The following is a 23,616-nucleotide window of genomic DNA, read 5'->3' as shown; positions in this document are numbered from 1 at the left end:
TGTTATCCACCTCCCATTGGATAACATGGCTAAGAACTGGTCAGGGCAGGCGTTAGCTTTTGGAGATATTCGCTCTTAGCGCGAATATTTCCAGAACTACGCCTGTGTTGATCATAGGCGATAGCGATGTTAGCGACTGTTTTCAGTCGCTAACATTTTGGCACGCCCACTTTGCATGTCATTAGCGATAAATATCGCAGACATGAAAAGCGGGCCCCAAAATGCTCGCTATTGCCTACAAGCTGTCGCTAACTGGTGTTCGCCACAGCTTGGTAATTGGGCGAGAAAATTATCGCCGCTTTAGCTGGAAAAAGTCCCGCTAAAGCAGCGATAAGGGCCCTTGGTAATATGCCCCTCAGTTTGTTGTTGTTCATCCACAATGCAATGTCTTTGAAGCACCACTTGAAACTCTCAAAGGCGACCTAGGTCTGCTCTTTAAAAGTGAGGACCAACTGGGTGTCATCCACATAGGAGATCGCTTTTACCCTCCAGTTGGCTATCAGGGTGAAAAATGCTGCCAGGTACAGATTAACCATAAGAGGACTCAGTGCTGACCCCTGGGGGACTCCACACCAGAGCTGTTTTGGCTGAGACAGAAATGGTTGGAGTGCAACCTTCTGTGTGCGATTATCCAAGTAGGATTTCAACCAGGCCAGAACCGTGCTTCCAATGCCCATTTCATGCAGTCTTGCAGTGTGGTCAACGGTGTCAAATGCCGCCGACAGATCCAGGAGCACCAACATCACTGATGCCCCTGAATCTGCCGCCTGTCTAACTAACTCAGCCACCTCCAGGAGGGCTGTCTCTGTACTAAATCCCGACCTGAAGCCACATTGAGTATTGTGTAAAATGCCCTCCCTCTCGATAAAGCTGGACAGTTTCCGCTGCATCCATTTTTTCAACATTTTTGCAGGTGCTGGCAGCAAAGAGATGGGCCTGTAATTGGTCAGATCCACTGGATCCCCATTCGTTTTTTTCGTCAGTGGGAGGAGAGTACCATGTATCCATATATCTGGAAAGGTGCCTGACGTCAGGGAAGAGTTCCAGATGCACGTCAGTGTGTGCGACAGGGAGTGAGCTAATACATTCCAAAGTTTGGGGGGGCAAGGATCATCAGGTGCCCCCGACTTACATCTCAAAATTTCTGCCAGGGCCTCCTGTTGGGCCTATGAGGATGTCATTACAGCCAATGGGTACCGCCATCAGGATAGTGCATTTTATTTTTGAAGCTCGCGGTAGGTGTGCTCCACCACTGCGGGCACAGGCCTTGGCCCCAATTGAATGATGTAGGATTGCAGTAGAGACCACCTGGAATCCGGGGTGTCACACCACCTATGTGGATGTCATTGCAGCCAATGAGGACCGCCATTGTGGTAGTGCATTTCAGTTTTGAAACTCACAGTAGGCATGGTCTGCCACTGCGGGCACAGGCCTTGGCCCCAATTGAATGATGTAGGGATTCGGTAGAGACCACCTGGCCCCCTCTGTGTGACACTGCCAATACGAATGTCATTGCAGCCAAAGGGGACCCCCATTAGGGTATTACATTTTGCTTTTAAAGCTTGTGATAGGCGTGTTCTGCCATTGCTGGCACAGGCATTGGCCCCAATTGAATGATGCAGGATTGCAGTAGAGACAACCTGGCCCCCACGGTGTGACACCGCCTATGCGAATGTCATTGCAGCCAATGGGGACTGCCATTGCGGTAGTACATTCCAATTTTGAAACTCGCAGTAGTCATGCTCCACCACTGTATGCACAGGCGTTGGCCCCAATTGAATGATGAAAGATTGCGGTACAGCCCACCTGGCCACCGCGGTGTCACACCGCCTATGGAAGTCATTGCAACCAATGGGGACCGCCATTGCGGTAATGCCCTTCACTTTATTTCCCACATGAGAATCAAAATGTTGTAGACATGGGAAGATACACAACCGCCTGCTACACTTTCGGGGAAAAGGAAGGCTGTTGGGGCCACCTTACTCCTCACTTGTGGATGGACACTTGGGGGATATCGGTACCCAAAACAATTGAGACCCAGCCCTCCTCATTCACCATCAGCCACTGAGCCCCCAAACATCATGTCTCTGCCTTCCTGTGCCACCACCCCATCTGGTCCAACCAGCTATCAAGCTCCCACAGCCACAGATCCCTCAACCTCAGACAGTTCTGTTCCTCCAAGGTCCACTCCTCCGACTAGCCGAGACAATCAGCACCCTCCCAGTTCAACTCCTACACAACTTTGAAGCCTTCCCAACCCCATTCCTCCCTGGGCAGTGCCTAGACTGCCCATTTGAGGCCCCTATCCTGTGGTGATTCCCATGGCAGTGGACTGTGTTACATGTTTTTTGCACAAGTTTTCATGCACACATGTGCGGACTTGAAATTTGGACTGGTCGATGGCCTTAATGTTTCGCACTTTTGATGCTGATGCAGATTTTATTTAATACAAATGTCATTTATGTTCTGAGCTTTGTCGCTGCCCTTGCTAATGATGCAGTGCAATGTATGTATATATGTTCATCTGTTACATGCCATGAATGCCACATTCACATTGGCATCTACTTGATTTTCTACTGCACAGGTTGCCATAGATTACAGCAACTTTGTGCTTCCTGACTCAGAGGCTTGAGGGTGCAATGATGCTTGTCTGTGATGGTCTACTCTTGTCCTAATCATTCCATTGTTGAGTCTCTAGTTTTGTACACATGTCATATTTGGATGCTGCTCCACAACAGTAGAGAATTCTATTCACATGATAATTTGATGGGTGCGCTGGGGCCGTCATATCTGTGGAATCTATCTTGATGTGTACACAGCAGTATAGAAGTGTAATCATCTTGTGTTGGTCCGGCTTCATAGTCACATGGGTATATTTGAATATGTGCACTTGAGTACTCATACAGAGTGATTGTCCTGTCATTAGCTGAAGTATTGATGTGTATGTGCCCTTGAGCATAACCCTTACACACATGTATGATCCAGTTGATGTGTGCCTATATTTGAACATGTTCAGACACCTGCTGTAGATTGTGGGCACATGTAGGAGTTGGTTCTTGAGCAATGTGCAGTGTGTCAGTGTGACTTTGCAGTCATAGTGTACACCTACTTGTTCTCCACATCATTTGTGAGATTGCAGAGTGTGTCATGTCACTGCAATGTATGTGTTGCGAGTCTTGTGATCAGCCATGGCACTACTTGCTTACCTTTGTGCTCACTGTGCTGACTGTCTCATGCAAACAAACATTATAAGTGACTTTTCACTTACAGTGAATTTACACTTTGTTTAGTCCACTATGTGGAGTTCAGAGCAATACCCACCCAAGAAGAGCTTTTGATGCCTCCATATTACGAGTTACTCCTCTGTGTTTTTGCTCTGTACACTCCTCACCTGTACAATACTAATGTATACACCACTTCAGCCTAATATGTTCCACTCCATGCCTTGTCTGTGTTTGACCCTCTCCACCACTTGTTAGTGTGACACTGTGGGAGAATGATCTGTGTCCAGAACCATTGTGCCCCTCAGCAACATTACACAATGTATTCTGTTTCCCGAGATACTGCTACCCTTCCTGAGTGTGAAGTGATCTGTGTGATGTGATGATTGTGATGTTAAAGTTCATGATGTTGAAATCAGATATGTGTGATACTGGTTTTAGCGGTGTTCACACACTGCTTACTGTGCATGCACTGCTGTCAGTGGATGTTGCATTGTCCTTGCCAGGTGTGAGTCCCACTGATGTCCAGCTGAGATTGCTAGGTGATGTGTTCAGATGTATTGTATTGTAATTGCATTTATATAGTGCTTACTACCCCTGACTGACAAGGCATTGAAGCGCTTTTTCAGTGAGTAGTACGCTACTCCGGGACCCATAGAGGATTAGTGTTGAATTAGTATAGTGAAACATGCAAGTAAATTTTAAGTGGTGGATAGGTTAGTCAGTTATTTTAGTCAGTTATTTGGATTCATATTCGGAAAGATAGCAGAATCTTGAAGCACCCTACTCCAGAAACCCATAAAGGATTAGTGTTGAGTTAGTATGGTGAAATATGAAAGTAATTTGAAAGGTGGATATTAGTCAGTTATTTGGAGTGAGAAGGGTAGCGGAGGGATAAAAGGGAAGAAAGGTTTGCATTCATCAGGGGTAGATGGGTGTTGAAGTGCTTTACTGGCGAGTAGGATGCTATTCTGGAACCCATAAAGGATTATAGTTGAAAAATTATTATAGTGAAGTATGAAGTAATTTGAGTGGTGGATGAAGTAATTTGAGTGGTGGATATGTTATTCACTTATTTGGATAGAGAAGGGTAGGTTGCAGGATAGAAGAGGGAAAGAGGTTTGTATTTAAATAGGGCTTGCTACCCCTTGATGGGGTTTTGAGGCGCTTCATTGGCGAGTAGCACGCTACTCTGGAACCCATAAAGGATTAGTGGTGAATTAGTATAGTGGAATATGCAAATTGAAAAGTGAACTTGTTATTTTGATTGAAAAGGATAATTTTGGGCACAGAAGAGAGTTTTTTTTCCATTTTTTTTTAGGTCATAGCAGTAGGAGGAGGCTTTTGGATATGTAAAGGGGGTTTTGAGGGGAAAAGTCAGAGGGAAGAGTTTATAAAGGTTTGTTTTGGGGGATCGGTATAGTAAAAAGAGGTGTCAAATGATGCAAGGAGGGGTAGAGTAGGAGAGAGTCTAGAAAGGGTTATTTTGGGGATCATAGGTATGGGGTTTGGGATAAATGAGAGAGTTGATGTAGAGAAAATATTGATATATGTATAGGGTCAGGATAGGGTAGTGCATTGGAAATAGTAGTAGAAAGAAGTTTGAGATGAGTCAGAAGGTTGGGCCAGAGGATATATTGAGAGAAGTATAGGCTGAGAAATAGGATAGTGCATTTGAAATGCTAAATTAGAAGTAAGTGATAAATATATAGATCCATAAGTACATTGAACGTGAATATATGCATAGAGGAGGTAAGTATATACAGATTAAAGATATTGATAAAGGTACAGGATGAGAAATAGGGTAGTGCATTGGATATGCTTTTTCAGGAAAAAGGTAACAGACACACAGATCCAAGTACATGGAAGGTACATAGATGCACAATGGAAGTAAGTACATGTAGACCAAAGTTGATATTTATTCATTTACAACAACATAATTATTCTACATGTTTATAAAAAGCAATACACAAAGATAGGTACATATCTATAGTGAAAATAAATGCTTATATACTGAGAAATATGCTGAAAATTTCTGTTTGCTTATGGTGCTTATGTGGGGAAGAGCCTATTCTTGAGTAGTTTTCTGAAGAGTAGGTGGTTGTCGTTGGCTCTTATGTTTTGTTGAATGTGTTTGGTGATTTTATTCCTGATGAAGAGTGGTCCCATTCCATGTATTGCTTTGTAGGTAATACAAAGTAGCTTGAATGTGGATCTTCTGGCAACCGGTAACAAATGCAGGGCGTTCAAGGCAGGCGAGATCTGGTCTCACGGTTTGATATGCAAGAGTAGTCTGGCAGCCGAGTTCTGAATCCGTTGTAGTCTTTTCATGGTCGTGAAAGGTGATCCGTGGTAGAGGCTATTGGCATAATCGAGTTTGGACAGAACAAGGGAGATGGTAGCTTGGACCTTGTGTGGAAATCCCAAATGAGGGAAAATTTGTTGCAGCGTTTTAATAGTGACAAAGCTTGATCTTGCTAGTTTGTCCACTTGGGAATTCATCGACAGCTTGGAGTCCATGGTCATTCCGAGGTTTCTTACTTCCTTTGATACTTCAGGCGATGATCCCAGTTCATCAGGCCAGGCGGCAAGCGGGTCGTAATGTTTCCAATCACCACAAGTGAGTGTTTCTGTTTTTGAAGCATTCAATTTTAGATGGCTCCAAGTCATTCACTGATCCACGGCTCTGACACAACTGAAAATTGGGGATTTTTTAATGTCTTTGGGGCAGTCCAGGTGAAGGAGTATTTGCGTGCCATCTGCATGAGGTGAAATTGATTGATCAGTACTGGTAATGACTTCATGTAGGTGTTGAAAAGCATGGGCGAGATGATAGTACCTTGAGGGACCCCAGCTTATGTGGAGTATGGTTTGGATGAGAAAGGTGGGGTATGGATGACATTAGTTCTGTTTTGAAGGAAGGGTGTGATCCAATTTAGAGCAGTTCCCTCTATGCCGGCTTGATAGAGTCTTTGTTTCAGAGTATCATGGTGAACCGTGTCAAAGGCAGCCGAGAGGTCCAAGAGGAGTAGCGCAGAAACCCCGCTGCGGTCAACTGTATTCTTCAGGTCATCCCAGATGGCAAGGAGGACAGATTCAGTGCCTCTTCCCAGGAGGAATTCTGTTTGGAAGTCTGAGAGTATGTCATCCTTTTTAATAAATTGTGACATCTGGGCGAACACTGCTCTTTCTATCAGTTTTCCCAGGATGGGTCCATTTGTAATGGGTCTGTAGTTGTCAGGGTTTAGCTGGTTCAAGTTTGTTTTCTTCAGTAAAGGGCGTATGTGTGATTTTTTTAATTGTTCTGGAAATATTCCGGTAGTTAAGGAATCGTTGATTATTCTTCTTACTGGAGTGGCAGCAGAGGTTGTTAAAAGAAATGTCTTGAAAGTTTGTGGTGGACAGGGGTCAGAAGAGCTGCCTGCAGACCTGCTTGCTTTGACCAGATCCATAAATCGTGTGAGATGTGTTGGAAGAAACGGAGAGGCTGGGTTAGAGTATTCTTGGATTGTTGTTTTGTACAGGGGTTGGTGCCGGTGCTTTGTTTCTGTTTTAAGTATGAGTCCATTGTGTCTGTTTTGTCTGTGTAATGATTTGTCAGTTTGTCTGTGAAATCTTGAGTAACAGGATGAGTTCCTTCTATGCAATTTGGTTTGCGAAATTCATTGAGTATTTTATATAATTCTTTATTTGCACATTTGGCATTTTGTATTCTGTCTGAGTAGTACCTTTTCTTAGCTTTTTTGATAGCTGACTTGTATAATCTGTTAATTTTTTGTAGGAGAAGTTTGTCTTGTTTGGCGTTTGTTTTGAGCCAGGTACGTTGCAGCTTTCTAATTTGTTGTTTTATACCTTTATTTCTAAGTTTCTCCAAAGCGCTTTATTTCTTTTGTGCTATTGTGTGGTTTTGAGTGGTATCAGGATGGAGCCACTCATATAAATTTTGAACCGTAGTTATTGTTTCCAGATTTGTACTTGATGTTAGTTGTGTTTCTAGGTGTTCCAAATTGAGTTTGTTCAACGGCCGATAGGTGGATGGATGTAGGCTACTTTTAGGTGAGTCCCTTAGTGTTGTTTTATGTTGGAATGCAATCAAGTGGTGGTCTGACCATGTGACTGGAGTTATAGTTTGAAAGGTAACTAGTTCAGTATTAGCAAAAATGTTTGTGGGTTTTTGGAAAATCTGATGCAGGTTCAGTGCTTTTAGGACAGTTATTATTGTTTTTGGATGGGTCATACTGGGTTTGTCAAACCAAATGTTGAGGTCACCCAGAATGCATAAGTTGGAGTGTATTGTTATCAGGTTTGAAACTGTGTCTAGAAGTGCGGTTGGGAATGTCGCCTTGCTAGGTGGAGGTCTGTAAAGGAGCAGGAAGTTACAGGATGAAGATATTGTAGTATTGCATCTTGTTAGAAGAGCCTCACAACTCTTTATGGAGATTTCATCAACTTTAGTGATATGTAATGTTTGCCTGAACACAACAGCTAGATCACCTCCTTTTTTGCCTATATGATTTTGGGTGATCGTTTGATAGGCTACCAGAATGCCTTCATGCAGGACTGGAGCCATATTATCTCCCAACCATGATTCAGTTATGAATAGTATGTCTGGTTTTGCATCAGTGAGAAGGTCGTAGATGTGATGTTTGTTTTGAGAGGGGGATTGAACATTTATTAGTAGACAGTTTAGAGAATGGCCTTTGGTGATAGTGAGACTTTGTTTTGTAGTAGAGGGAACATTATTGTGTGTGTTTGTAGCAGGGGTGTTTTAGTGCTGGCATTAGCTATATTAGGATAGCAATCGTGTAGCGGTCCTGTATCATGTTCCTCAGCCAGCATGCTAAGAAGGCACTTTGATGGGTCTGCGTGTGTATGTGGTGGAGAAGGTGTTTGAGAGTAGGTTGGTGTGCTGTGTTGTTTTCATGGCATAACATTGTTGTGCAGTAGACATGGGGAAGCAAAGTTGTGAGGTGTGGCACTTCGCTTATGTTGTTTGCAAGTGTTTATGGCGTAAGGTGTATGAGTCAGAGGTAGTGGTGCCACATGTGGGTCATGTAGTTAGGTTCTAAATTGTCCAATGGATGAGAGGTGGTTAGAAGAGAGTTGCTGTGTTGCTGTATCTGTGTTAAGTGTGGTGGAAGAGAGAGAGCTTGGCATTGGAGTTTGTGATTTGAAAGGTGGTTGTATGTTTGTATTTTTGGATGGTAAGTACTTTGACATGTTGCACTTTGAGGATCTTGTTGTGCTGGCGTGTGTGATATGTTTGTTTTGATTTTGAGGAGTAGTGAAAAGGGGTGATGGTGTATTTGTTTCAAGCAATGGATTTGGTTGTATAGTATTGTTTGTGAGAGGAAGTTGTGAGGTAGAGGGGGTGGTGATGTGTTCATGAGTAGAGTATATGTTGTGTGTAGGAGGGAATGAAGTAGAGGTAAGAGTGTTTGTTTTAGACTGGTTTGTTGCAAAAGTTAAAAAATGTGGTGGTGTGCAGTGTGTCTAGTGCATTAGTGTTATTATGGTAGTAGGGAGAGGAGGGTGTTTGTTGGACAAATGATGGAAGGATGACTCTATGTTTGTTAGTGATTAAAGGTGGTCTGTTAGGTGTCAGGTGTCTGGATGGGATGTACTTACGTATGGTGTTGAATGAGGTTGTGTTAGTGATGAGGATAGGATAGAGTTGTGTACTGTTTGTAGGTGATGGCTGGTATGTGTGGTAGTTGGGATAGAAGGTAGTATAGATGGGGTTTGGTTGGGTATGTGGTGCACGCTGGTATATTGTTGTCTGTGGTGTTCATTTGATGTGAATGTGTTACTATATTTGTGGTTGGTGTGGGGTAGCTATTGCTGAATGTGAACATGGGCAGCATTTCTGGCCCTAGTCCCGACCAGGCTCGAACAGGTAAATGCCCTTGGCCTCTCCACACTGGGCTGAGACTCCCTAAGCCTCTGCCTTTTGTAGCCCTAGTAATCAGGTGACCCCTTCAGTCAATGTGAGCCCTAACCCTATTCAATCACAACACGTGCCCTAAACCAATAGGGGAGGAGGACCTTGCAGCCAATCTCAGCCCTAGTCCAAGCACCCAATAACTTTCAAAAACCCTGATCTCTACGTCTAATAGAGGCACTAGCCCTCCCAGTAGTCCCAACACAAGTCCAAGCAACCAATGGCACAGGAAGCCCTAATCGCTACTTCCAATTAAAGGCCTAACCCTAGCTCTAGTCCCACCCTAGTCCCAACAACCAATAACACAGGAAGCCCTAGTGCCTACTTCCAATAGAAATCCTAACCCTAGCCCTAGTCCCAACCCTACATTGATTGAATCACAGACCCAGCAACCAATCAGAACACTCAAATACCCAACCAATGAGGACACTAAGCCTAATCCAATAGAAATATCAGATACAACCACCAATCAGTGTACACATGTACCAACCAGTAGCAGACTCTATAAGGTCCCAGCGACCTCAGGCAAGGTTTGCTGGCTAGGGTGTTGGGAGCTCCTTCACTTGTTCTGAATCTCCTAGGAGACATCCAGGCTCAAACCACACTTTGGACTTCTGCAGGTAAGGGCCAAACTTGTCCCCTGACAATAGCGTTTGTATAAAACTTTACTCCTTCCCTAGGCCAAAAAACGAAGTGCACAGCCCCTATTAAACACAGTTTAAACAGCACACAGAAGGTCACTGCTGCCTCAAAGCACCCTCTGATGTAGAATATCCCTGTTGCTGGAGGGGGGGAGGGGCTGCATTCACTGACTTGTTAACACTAAATGGTGGCTGGGGGTCACTGCTTAACATACAGGTCTTAGCACAGAGACAAGAGGAGATTTAGAGGGAAAACTGATAGCCATCGGGAATGAGAGGGAAAAACTACAGAGATTTAGGACTGCAAATCCCACAATTCAACACGTTAAATTTAAGCAATCATGGGCAAGAAAAAACACAAGTTTGAACCCAAATCTTGTGTTTTGGGTTTTTTACTTTAATGTAGTATGTAATTTTGTTTGAAACGTGTTTTAGGTACAGTTTAGGGACAGTATCTGTCATATAACAATTCTTTTGTGGCTTTTTGAGGCTTATTTTTTCTAAGAGCGTACTTTTGATGTATTTTTGGGGGTGTTAACTTTTATTAATAATTAAGTTGAGCACACAGTTAATTAGTTAAACAAAAATCTGATTTGTGCCTGGAGTAGACATGTCAAAAATATATTTTTTAAATGTGTTTTTTCTATTTTGACAGTGGTCTTCAAGGGAAGTCTTTTAAGTATCTCGGTTTCAGGGTGAGGTGTATGCTATGGGTGCAAGATGGTTTTAGAGTTCCAGGTAGAGGTATGATTAATTTATATGCTGTACATTTGTCGTGTTTGTTGAGAAAACGTACATTTCAATGTCTGAGCTAGAGTTTGTTTATTTCTCTGTAGCTAGGTACAAATTCTAGGATTTTAATAAACTGGTGTATGGTGGTGGCTGTCTAGAGAAGCTTGAATGAGTTGGATGAACCTTCTATGGAATTATTCGTACTTTCTCTTATTTAGAGTAGTAAATGCTCCACCACTATATATTGCACCTGCCCTGGCATCTGTGCAGTATATATGGCAAACCTAAGTGTCTTCAAAATAGATAAGGATTAGGATTAGTTTCTTCTCATTATCTTCGCTACATTATGTGAGACATCTGAAATTGGAAGCTACTGTTGGTTATATACTTTACCATATATATATGGACGACTCGTCACTAAACTCTCCAAAAAAGGGTTCTTTTTTTACCTAGTTTGTGCATGGAAGGTTGTGCGATGGTCTGTTAAGAGGTGGCTCAGGAAAAGGGGGAATCCCAAAAATGCTAAATCCCCGGTTATTTTCGAGAAGCGTTTTTAAAAAACTGCTAAACAAAATCACACCAAATTTGGCAGGAAGCTTGATCTTGAATCATAGCTTATGCCTTTTGTGATTTGGTGTATCTGTTCAATAGTTATTGAGAAATGAAGGATTAAAAATATATGTATAATTGTACTGCGGGATTTGAGGGACTCAGAGAGAGAGTCCCTCAAACCCAATTTTTAAAAACAAAGTGCTCTGATTGGCTCAGAGAGATTTTTTTCCTTGGGCCAGTTTTGGAGTCAGACTCCAGTGGAAGCGAGTGCTCTGAATGGTGGAAGGGTATGGATATCCTACCACCTTAGGACCTATGATGGGGGCAGAGGGATTGAGGCAAAAAACAAGTAAATGGCAGCTTCCTTTTTCAGAAACATATATGATGAGTAGGGCCCCCCTCTTGAACCCATTTTGGGCCCCAGAGACCCAAATCTCCTGGGGCCAAGTATGTCAATTAAGGGGAAGGGGCACATAGCTCCCCTCCCTGAGCCTCCTTAGGCCCTGGATATCCCATCCCCTGGAGCCAAAATGAATTAAAAAGGGAAGGGAGCTATGTGGCCCCATCCCGAGCCTAAAAAGGCTCCAAGGACCCCATCCTCTAGGCCTCCACACTAATTAAATAGGAGGGGGTGGCGTGGCTCCATGCCTAAGCCTTATTAGACCCAGAGACCCCATCCTTGTTTGCTCCCATCTGGCACAAGCGTTTTTAAATCTCCTGACAGATGGGAGCAAACATGCAAGTCTACTCCTACATGGTGGGAGATTTAAACATTGTTCCATTGGTTGGAAGCAGACTTAAGTTCTTTTTACATGCCCTCACTCCTGCGGGCAGGGAAACAGAACACATATTGCCCCCATCTGGAAATCTCAAGCAGAAATAGCTGCTTCCTCCAGGTGGGTGCAATGCTAGCTCTCATATCATGTGGGGGCTGTCTGGGGCTGCAGGGGCCTTGGGGCTCCCCCACACAGGCCACATTTTGTAGTTAGTGAGTGCCCCAGGTGGGCACTTGGGCAACCACCTATAATTTAGAAATGCCTTAGAAATGGCATCCTTGAGCCAAGTTAGGCCTTACTCCACTTTATAATTATATGCAGCCCCAGAAAATGGGGATCCCAGGGCCTAATAAGGCTTGGGTAGTGGTGGCTGTGTTGCCTCTTCCCTTTTTTATTGTATTTGGTCTTGAGGGATGGGGTCCCTGGGGCCTATTTAGCTGCATGGAGGGGTCTGAATGACTTAACACATGCTCCCATGGGGAAATGTGACAATGCAACCACACCATGTGTGGTCGCATCGTAATTAGGTATTTAGGACTGCTGACTGGAGGTAGGTCGGTCGCGTTTCCGCGACGTTGTCGGGCTGAAGCAAGTCCGCCCTACATCGTAATAAACCCCTTTGTATAATGATATTTTTGTAGTCAATTTCGGTAGTATGCCTAGATTTCTTGTTTAAATGATTTTTACAATCACATAAGATCTAGAAACAAGCAATTTACTTCAGCAAAACTAGTTATTTCACAATAATATTATAATATTAGGGGGTTGTTTCCCGTACAATGCATAGTAAAAAAAAAAACATACTGGAAAGATGCACTCTTCAAATGAAATGGCATGGGATTTGAAAACAAAACCTTGCTGCCTTTGCTGGGACCCAGAAGCGGGAGGCTCACTCTCACTCTCGCCAACGCTGCCTAAAGACCTCTGACACCGCCCGGTCCTTCCTCGCCGCCACAGCCCCTCCACCTGTGCACGGCCGCTGTGTGTGGAGGACCGAGGGGAGCTGGGAACTACATCGCCCAAGCTCCCTTGCGGCCCTGCTAAGGAGGATCACGCGCCAGGAGGTGCCATAAATTGAACGTCACCACCGGTGGAGCGGGGGATTTGAAAACAAAACCTTGCTGCCTTTGCTGGGACCCAGAAGCGGGAGGCTCACTCTCACTCTCCCCAACGCTGCCTAAAGACCTCTGACACCGCCCGGTCCTTCCCCGCCGCCGCAGCCCCTTCACCTGTGCACGGCCGCTGTGTGTGGAGGACCGAGGGGAGCTGGGAACTACATCGTCCAAGCTCCCTTGCGGCCCTGCTAAGGAGGATCACGCGCCAGGAGGCGCCATAAGTTGAACGTCACCCCCGGTGGAGCGGGGGATTTGAAAACAAAACCTTGCTGCCTTTGCTGGGACCCAGAAGCGGGAGGCTCACTCTCACTCTCGCCAACGCTGCCTAAAGACCTCTGACACTGCCCGGTCCTTCCTCGCCGCCGCAGCCCCTTCACCTGTGCACGGCCGCTGTGTGTGGAGGACCGAGGGGAGCTGGGAACTACATCGCCCAAGCTCCCTTGCGGCCCTGCTAAGGAGGATCACGCGCCAGGAGGCGCCATAAATTGAACGTCACCCCCGTGTCGCGGGTAAGCCCGGGCAAAGGGCGGGCCCTCTACGGCCCTCAGAGGCCAGAAGAGGCTGGGCTGGGCCACCTCCCCAACTCCTCTCCTGCACCGTACAAGGTATTTATTTATATAACTTCACGAACATCTCGTACCCCGAGTCCCCCTGACTGACATTGAGTGGCACATCTCCAGTGTTATCGAGGAAAAGATAATCCTCAAGTGCTAACAACACAAAGCACAGACCCGAGCAGCATGAGGAAGGTAACTAAAACCACCAGGATGCCCACCTTAAGATCTAACACCAAACAGAAGGCGGACACCCCCCAACCAGTACCCACACTCACAGCGATAGACTTAATGTTAAAACAGACTATAGGGGCAGTATCTAATGCAATAGCGAACACAGAAAGGAGGATGTCTTTACCACCGATGATAATTACCCAAGTTCCACAGGATGTAGTAGACGATCTTTTAGTAGTCACTACAGATGCAACAGACGATCTAGACACAAGTCTTGGTGTTACCTCCTCCTTCGCCGAGCTCCCGTGTGCTCAGGCCCCCATTGAGACCACTGGGGATACAGAAAATACTCAGCCCAATCTAAGCACCGCACGGGGTATAGAGAAGGCGAACTGAAGTAACACAGAGACAAAAAGAGCCAGTGAAGCTCGTGCACACAAGAAAAAAAGAGGCAAAATAATACACTAAACCATACCTTAGTGGCTCCAATAACCAATTCCACACCAGGAATACCTTGCTGGGTGGCAAACATGGTAGCCGACCTTAAGGCAGACCTTGAAGACACGATCAGTGCCCACATCAAACCGCTTATGTCAAAAATCGACAGATTAACATCCCTAGTAAATAACAACGGGGTGGGCTCCACTAGGCAAGTGGGAAACGATGGCACACTAACTAAAGGGGGGCCAAAAGGGGGAACTGTTAACAATACACCAAAAGATAAGGTAGTACCAGCTAATGATTCCACAGCAAATAGACCAAAGAAAGTTACGCGAAGTAATACCCCGATTGTGAGGAAAGCCCCTGTATCTCTGAATCCCAGTGCACCCAGTACCACCCCACAGGTCCAATCAAAGCAAGGAAATGGAACCCTTTTAGCCTTAAATGATAAAATGGGCCAAAAACCTAAAGAAAGTACAAGCACTAACACCCCCCTACAAAAAATCTACCTGAAAAAGCAAGATCGGCTCGCTTCCAGACAATTAATCTCCCGCCGGAAGCTTTGCCCTTTGTGGTTGTACTGACAGGAGTGCCACCCCTGAAAGAGGGAAAAAAGGAAACACACCTTGGACTAAAAAATAAATGTGTGCAATGGCTAAAGTTAAATAGACCCCTACCTCCAAATATCTTTGGGGAAATACTCACGGTCAGAAGAGGGGAATGGATAGGGAGAGGTATAAAAACAATAGCAGGGGACATCATAACAATCAATTTCAGAGACACGGCTGCAGTGAATTATATATGCAATGCCCCCCCAGTGGAACTAACACACAAATCCACCCTCTACATCTATCATATTTCTTCCCGATCATACCCCAAAGACAAATGCAGACAAATAGGAGATCGATGAGTAGGGCGCACCAGTTAGTACCCCAGCATAGATTTCACCAATGGCAAACGCCCTGGCAAGGCACTCCAGACTATGATCCTTTTCTATCCCAGTACGCGCATTGGAACAGGTTCTGCACACTGGATGACGTGGACTGACTCGCACCTGAGGAAACCAGCATCCCACTATCCGACACGAGATCAGATGAGGAAGGGCTCACAGGGACAGGAACTCACATACCAATTGCCCCAGAAGATAGCGGGGGCAGGTGGGCTAGTACAAGGAATTCTAAAAAACAAAAAGGGGGAACTAAAACCTCAGATCAAATAGTTCAAATGACAACAATAGATCAAATTAGGTGGAATACGGAAACTACTCATGCACCCCACATTAAGACAATAACAGCAGGGGAAGACAAGGAAACGTATCCATTAAGGGTACTGAAAGGGCCCACTATGGGGGACAGTCAGGATAGTCTCCGAATTATATCTTGGAACATCGCAGGACTGGCAACCAAATATGACTCCCAGGAATGGCGGAAGTATATAAACAATTTCCAAATTATATGCCTGCAAGAGACCTGGGTGGTCGACCCCAACCAGTATAGCATTGAGGGGTACAAATGCTTTTCTGTCCCGACTGTAAAATCATCATCTGGGAGAGCGATCGGAGGACTAATAGTATATGTAGACCTCCTTATTCAAGGGACTTGGTTTAATTATAACTGGGATTCACGAAATATACAAGCGATAGGGTACCGCTCCAAAAGGCTCAATCTTCTTTTATTAAACTGGTATAATGCGGTAGGTATGATGGGAAAAGGGAATGTCACAAAAGAACTGGACTCTCGTTTAGACAGGCAGATTCTATCAAACAAGACACCAAATTGCCCCAGTATAATACTTATGGGGGATTTTAACTGTCACCTCTGCGAGAATTTAAGACCACTGAATAAGGATTGGTCGCGATGCACTGTATTAAAAGGCCCACATTTTGCACACACCACAGAGGGATGGGACTTAGAGAAGCTAGCAAAAAGGCATAACCTGGCCCACACCATGGACCTGATAGAGCTAGGCAGCAAAGGAGACCCCAATCCTACATTTAAGGGCAGAGGCTGCCACTCGTATATTGATTTCATTATGGTTTCACCTATAATAAAAAGAAGTACCAGCAGTATGACTATTGACTTAAGCATATTTAGCGATCACAACCAACTGGTCTTGGTTTTAAAAGGCATTAACTTCAAGAAACCAGCACACAGAACAGACATTATAGAAAAGGTGGTGGACCAGGGGAGGAGGATCAAGTGGGCTAGGACAGATGGAGACAAATTTTATAGAAGACTAATAGCAGAAGGGCAAAACGCTATAGATATATGTCTTGATCCCAGTATGGGGGGAGCAACGGTGGTCAGTGCATTTGAAGAAATTGCACGTTACGTAGATGATCTACTAAAGTCCTCCAAAGGTAGTAAAACAGCCCTCACACCGTGTTGGTTTGATCAAGACTGCATCAAGGCGCACAAAAACCTTAAACTTAGCCTCAAATCGTGCCCTAGGGATAACCTTAAAATAGCACACCATAGATCAGAATACAAAAAGGCCCTGAAATCTCGTAAAAAAAGCTTACAAATACAAGCGTGGGAGGACCTAAGGGAGGTAGCAGAAAGGGGACACATGTCGGGGCTCTGGAAAGTCATTAACACACCACTTTCCAGGATCCAGGCGTGCCGAAAATAATAAATACCATCTTACCAGAGCAATGGTATACCCATTTCCAGAGCCTTTATAATCATACAGGACAACTAATACAGGACGAAGGATTAAGACCAAATCCAACTACCCGATTAGACTTTTCCCTGGCAGAAGTAGAACTGGCAATAGCAGGACTAAGTAAAAACAAAGCACCCGGCCCTGACGGTATACCCCCTGACCTCTACCTGAGCAATACAGAGCTATGGGCCCCGCTACTCACGAGGGTTCTGAACAAGGCAGTGGTGGCAGGGCTACCTCGTTCATGGTCAACGGCAACTGTTGTCCCAATTTACAAAAAAGGGAATCGCGATGACCCACAATGTTACCGTCCTATATCCCTCATAGATGTGACGGCCAAGGTGCTGGGCCGTGTCATTCTATATCGTTTACAGGAATGGGCAGAGGAGAACCAGGTCCTCACAGACATACAATACGGGTTCAGGGAGGGCAGATCTACCACCGACCAATGCCTGAATCTTTACCTCCTGACAGCCAAATACACCATCGCCGCCAAGGGGGCTATATACATGGGGTTCATGGACCTCTCCGCGGCCTTTGACCGTGTAAACAGAGAAAAATTATGGGCCCTATTGTCAAACTTAGGTGTGGAACAAAAGCTAGTGGACCTCCTAAAAGCCTTACACTGGAACACTTCTGCATCAGTTCGATATAATCAAGAGGGAAGTAGGACTGAGCATTTTTTATGTACGAGCGGAGTGAGGCAGGGTTGTATTTTAGCGCCTTTTTTATTTTCTATATATATCAACCTCCTGGATAAAGAACTCCTTAAACTATGTGTGGATTCACCCCAAATAGGGCATCGAGCGGTGCCCGTATTACTTTACGCGGACGATGCGGTGTTGTTAGCCAGAACACCGCTGGGGCTCCAGAAGCTGATTAATGGATTTGTTAACTTTATGGCTAAACTTGACCTATCTGCCAACCTAAAAAATCCTATGTCATGACAGCGGGAGGCAGGGAAAAAAGGAACTTCACCTACAAAATCGGGCCACACAAGATAGGCCAGGTCAAGTCTTTCTCGTATTTAGGCGTATTGTTTGATGAACACTTAAATTTTAAACTCTTGATGGATAAACACGCGGCGAAACTGGTGGCGTCATCAGGGGCCATAATGGGCTACGGGAGAAGACTTGGCAGATGGTCCCCGGAACAAATCCTAAACCTGTACAGATCAGTTTGCTGTGCCAAAGTAGTTTATGGAGCAGAAGTATGGGGTTTTTCAAATAAACACCTTCAGCAGATCCAGGTGGAAGAAAACACATTCTTCAAAAGAATCTTGAAATTGCCCCAGAGTACTTCAGCCTATATCACCCATGAGGAATTAGGGGAGCCCTACATCAAAGATCGAATTAGAATTAGAATTAGACCACTTCTCGCATGGATTAAAATTTGGATTAATCCCGAAGTGGACCTCACCAGACAAATCCTTAAAGACTGTCTGAAACGTGATAGAGGGGACCACATTCCATGGTTGAAATATGTAAAGGACTCCTTTGAGGCAATTGGTTGTAAAAATGTCTACATTGCACCTGAATCGCTAAACAGTCAGAATAAAACAATGGTAAAAAATCTTTTCACAGAATGGACACTCACGAAAAGGGCTGATGTGGAAAGGTGCAAACCTACTGTTTTATCCTACTGTTTACTGACAAAGAAACAAGGAATGGAACCATACCTCACTGTGATGCACAATGCCCAGGACAGATTTTATATGACTCGGTTCAGACTCAACATGTTACACCACCTACTCTCTGTCCCCTCTGGATTCACTCTAACACTGGAGGCGAAGGGTACCTGCGGCTGCGACGGTAGGTCTCCGCAGGATACCCTTCACTTTGTTTTGCTATGTCCCTTTTATTCTGTGCCCAGACGCAAATTTTTAGTAGGGATCCTGAAAGAAACTAAATTTAGACAAGCAAAAGCAGCCCTAAAGTTTCTGCAGGAAGCCTCTGATGCTCACACATTGTTTTGTACAGTAAGTTTTATTAGGGTGGCAATGAGGTTAAGGAACACAAGAGAAATAACCGATTGCATAACCCCATAAACTGAGACTTCCATGGAAAATTCCCCTTCCTTCTTTGCACATATAATGAATTTTAGCTTGTTTTTAACTTATTTTAAATCTTTTTATATAAAAAAATTTAATTGTCTATGTACTTTTCTGGTGTCTTTTTAAGTGCTGAATAAAGATTGAAATTGAAATTGAAATGGCATCAATTTCATTCGCTTGGATTTTATCAACGTTGTTAAAGAAAGTGGAATGCTACATTTTTACTTTTCCCTGTATTTTCTAATAGGAAGACTCTTCAGTCGGGGTAGAGAGGTCTCTATTGTAAAGTTCAGGCAAATGTTGTCTTTACTTTTTCATAAGGGGATCTCCACCACGGTGGCAAAGATGTCAGCAGGATAAAGTATCTTTGTGAATACCCCGGTAAAGAGTAAATCTACACCAGAAGATTTAATCACATATAAATGTACCTTTGTGAAATGCATCCCTACCGTTCTGTTTTTCTTTGTTCTACTTTCCAGCACACATGGCACCGAAAATGTAAAAAAAAAAAGAATAGGAAAAACATTTTTGTGAATCACGCTCTACAAACATTATGCGTTCTCGGAACCAGTTAAAAAGAAGAAAGGCATCGCAACATGGGAATCATCTAATTTTAAAATGTACTTTCTCTAAAACAAGCAGCCCTTCTTTCTACTCTCATCTCCTCTTCCTCTAGTGCTTTACGAAAATGAAAGACCTTTTCATGGCTTTCTTTTTTTGAAATATGTACGCCTCCTAAATGGATAAAAGGAAGAGAACATTAACTCTGCAAACCTTGAGAGTTTCTACCGCAGCCCACTCATCACCACCTACATCACAAATCATTTTGTCAAAAGGGATTTACGCTTTATTTAATATATTCACATCAAATACAATGCTCGGCCTCAATGATTCATCGAAACGCATGAGGAAAGTAGCATGATTGAGCGGTGGAGAAACCTCTTATAGCATCTCCATTATAGAGAGAAAGGCCATTTTAGTTTCCTTTGGTGTAAACAGTCATGCCAAATTTAGTGGCAGCAAAGACGATGGAGTGCCTAACTTGCCGAATTATTTCACCTGGTAAAATATAATCTTGTTGAACTTTTTTAATAAGGTTATTGTGAAACAAAACGTATATAATATATATTGTAAAGGGGGTTTGCTTTTAATTACATAAATATAGCCAATTTCCAGTGTACTTGGTTTCGCATCACAGCAAATTAACTGTAAATGCAAGGAGGAAAATAAAACAGATCAATTTCAACGCCACAACCGAAACACAATAAATCCCGAAAAACTCATGTTTATTTTTGTTGCTATTTTCTGCACATTTGAGCTGCACACATAAAAGACACACTGGATACAACAGGAGGAAGGGGTAACGCGTTGGGAAAGGGCTCATACATTAATTGATTAAGTGTTATGACTTATGCAGTGTTACTCATACTTTTCATCAACTTTATTTAACATTGACTGAATTGTCAGTGATAGATTTCTCCAACCATCCAAGTAAGAATTCGGATAATAGAATGGATTTAAGTTGAATTAAAAAAATAAAGCCAGTATCCCTTGATGGAGGTGATGAGTAAACTGGTGAAGGGAGAAGTAGGCCTGGTTGGGCTGGAGAGACTAGAGAGTGTACAGGAGAGCTGAAGAATTCTAAGGAGTCTGGAATGTAATTACAAAACTGAAGAAAAACTAGGAACATGAAGAACATTGGCAAGGATGAAGAATGACTGGCTCCAGGAGAGAGGAAGTGAAGATAATGGGTAAAACCAGCAGCAGAGATTCCGATACTGATGAAACACATTTGTGAAGTGAGCAGTGAGTAAAAGATCACTCTTTTTATTGTGGTGCTGAAGTTTAGGCGTGGTAAAGGCAAATGGCTAACAAGGGAATAATGCAAACGAAAGCATATTTGAAAAACTTACAGAATTAGTTGTTTGGTCAATTAGTGACATATATAATCAAACTGATTAATTCTGTTGATATAAACATTTAGGAATAAATCAGATCTGAAGAAACAAGCATATACAACATTTGTGTTATAAAAAAATTATTTGTTCTCAACACATGAAGACAAGGGGTACAAAACAAACAATATCCAAACATACATCAGCAATGTATCTTCACAGTCCGATAAAGCAAAGAGCTTCACTATCATGTAAGTAGAGTCCACTCATTGGGCACGATTCCGATGTGTCTGTGGAAAGGTATACTTCAAGTACGCTGCATACATTTAGGTGTCTGTGCAGTCTGTCAAGTTTTAAGGTCTGTGTGGTTTTGTGACTGAGGTATGTCTCTACTTGTTCATGTATTCTCCCACGTGGTATGCATCTGACGATGCTAGATATCTGAAACAGGTATACAATTATTTGTATGTTTATTTTATGTATGATGCCACTAGCAAGAGGCACAGACACATGCATGCATGCTTTCAGGAACACGGTGAGACTTAAAACAGAATAATGGGAAGCATTTTGTTTACAACAATATTCTCTAGAAGGCAAACTCATCTATGTCAGTGCCCTACAGGAATATAAAAATGCCATCTCTAAAGCAAAGGCAACCTAATTTTCCTCACAAATTCTCAACTTCACCAACCAAGCCAAATAAATATTCACTATAGTAGACAAATTGTCAAACACTGAGAGAGTCCTAAACAAACACAAGCCATCACAGGTCCTCTGTGACTCCTTAAATACCGAATTTATCGAGAAAATCACTGCCATTAAAGCCAGCATTCCCCCCAAGATCTTGCAGGAAATTACCCCACCCACTCCTAGGAACTCCCACTCAATGGAATCCTCCCCCCCATTGACACAGAGACCCTGAATAAATTACTAGCTAAGGTCAGATCTAGCTCCCCCCTGGACCACTGCCCCCCCATGTACTAAAAACGGCCCTTGTGGCTCTCCCTAATCCAGCCCTTGCCCTTGCCCTCCTTAACCATTCTCTATCACAGGGCTGTGTCCCCAACGCATTCTTGGAGGCCATAGTAGTCCCCCTCCTAAAGAAACCGCAGCTGACCCCCAGACACCAGCAAACTACAGCCCCATATCATTACTCCCCCACATGGCCAAGATATTAGAAGCCCACGTGGCCAAATGCCTGTCCAATTTTAGTGGAACAGACAGGTTTCCTCAATCCTAGCCAAGCTGAGTTTCAGACAGCACATTCCACGGAAACAGTTATCGTAGCAGTACTGGACTCCCTACGCGAAAAAGCGGACACAACCATTACTTATGCTACCTGTTGAACATGATAATAAATTGGAATATCGTAAGCTATTTGGACAAGCTTGTTATGAAGTCTCAAGAGTACTGAAGAAAATGGAACGTTTAATCATTGATGAGGTAAGCATGGTCTTAAACTTAATGCTTACCTTTGTAAATGTAAGAATGCTACAGATTTTTTTTAAAACATTACAATTTTCTGTTTGGAGGAAAATATTTAATTGTATTCGGAGATCTACTACACCTAACTCCTGTAAAAGGACAACCTGTTTTTAAAACACTTGTCCATGATGACACAACAAAATCTTTGGGAAGCATTGGAAATGTGAACATTTGGTTACATTTTGAATATAAAGAACTTGTTGCAAATATGCGACAAGCAAGTGATGAAGATTATGGAAATCTTCTTCAAGACATAAGAATTGTGGGCATATTCTCAAGGACTTATCGCTGAGTTACGGCACTTTATCGAAGCCAAGCTCACGATAAATTAATCGTCCCATGTACAAGCTGGTGCTAACATCTGTTATCACCAGTTTCCCTGCGATAGAAGCCACAGAAAACATCACCACAGATGACACCGGCAACTATCGCTAATTAAATGCAGAGTAGATGTTCCCGTGCAAAAAGCTGCAACAACAACACTTCGCAACATTCTCAACGACCAGCCAGATCAGGGATAAGATCACAAAACAGGCAATAAGGTGGACTTTAGCAGGAATTTAACATCTGCTCTTACCTGGTGTTAAGTCAGACGAGAACCTGAACCAGAAAAGGGAGCCCAGGCCAGAGCCACACCTGAAGAACAACAGATGCCATAGAGCTACTGATCATGCATCCCAGAGCTACAAGAGGGTAACAACACCCACTTCCACCACCTCCAGGCCCGCCAACCCCCTGGATTCCTCCTGCCCCATCCCCAACCCCGGACTACCAAAGAGGCAGCGCAGACCAAGACAGTGGACCTTCAGGAAATGCACCAGCCCCACAGGCTTACCACCAGAGGATGCAATTGCCCACTACAGGCTTAAAAGGACAACCATCCTCCACATCCTGAACATCATTGCCCACGGGCTGACGGTACCAACACAGCGGACAACCAACATCCCACCTCAGACAAAGCTGCTGGCCGTGCTGCACTTGTTAGCCTCTGGTACTTTCCAACCAACAACCGCCAGAGTCGGAGGAGTATCGCAGCCAGCCCAATCAAAGTTCATCACAACTGTCTTGGATGCCATCATCAGCCTGGTACCCAAGCACCTTCACTTCCCCCACACTGCGCAGGAACAGCTGGAGACCAAGGAAGACTTCTACACCATAGCTGGCTTCCCTCACGTGTTGGGGCAATTGACTGCGCACTTGTCCTACTTGTACCCCCTACCAACACTGCACATAATTATCGCAACAGAAAGCAAACGCATTCCATCAATGTGTAGGCAATTAGTGGAACACTGGGGACTCTTCACCAATGTCATTGCCAACTACCCAGGCAGTGTGCATGATTCCTACATCTTCCAACAGTCACTCATCAACC

This window comes from Lissotriton helveticus, chromosome 4_1 (assembly GCF_964261635.1).
Source record: "Lissotriton helveticus chromosome 4_1, aLisHel1.1, whole genome shotgun sequence".
In the NCBI taxonomy this organism is placed as follows: domain Eukaryota; kingdom Metazoa; phylum Chordata; class Amphibia; order Caudata; family Salamandridae; genus Lissotriton; species Lissotriton helveticus.
Note: the sequence above shows the minus strand (reverse complement) of the source record.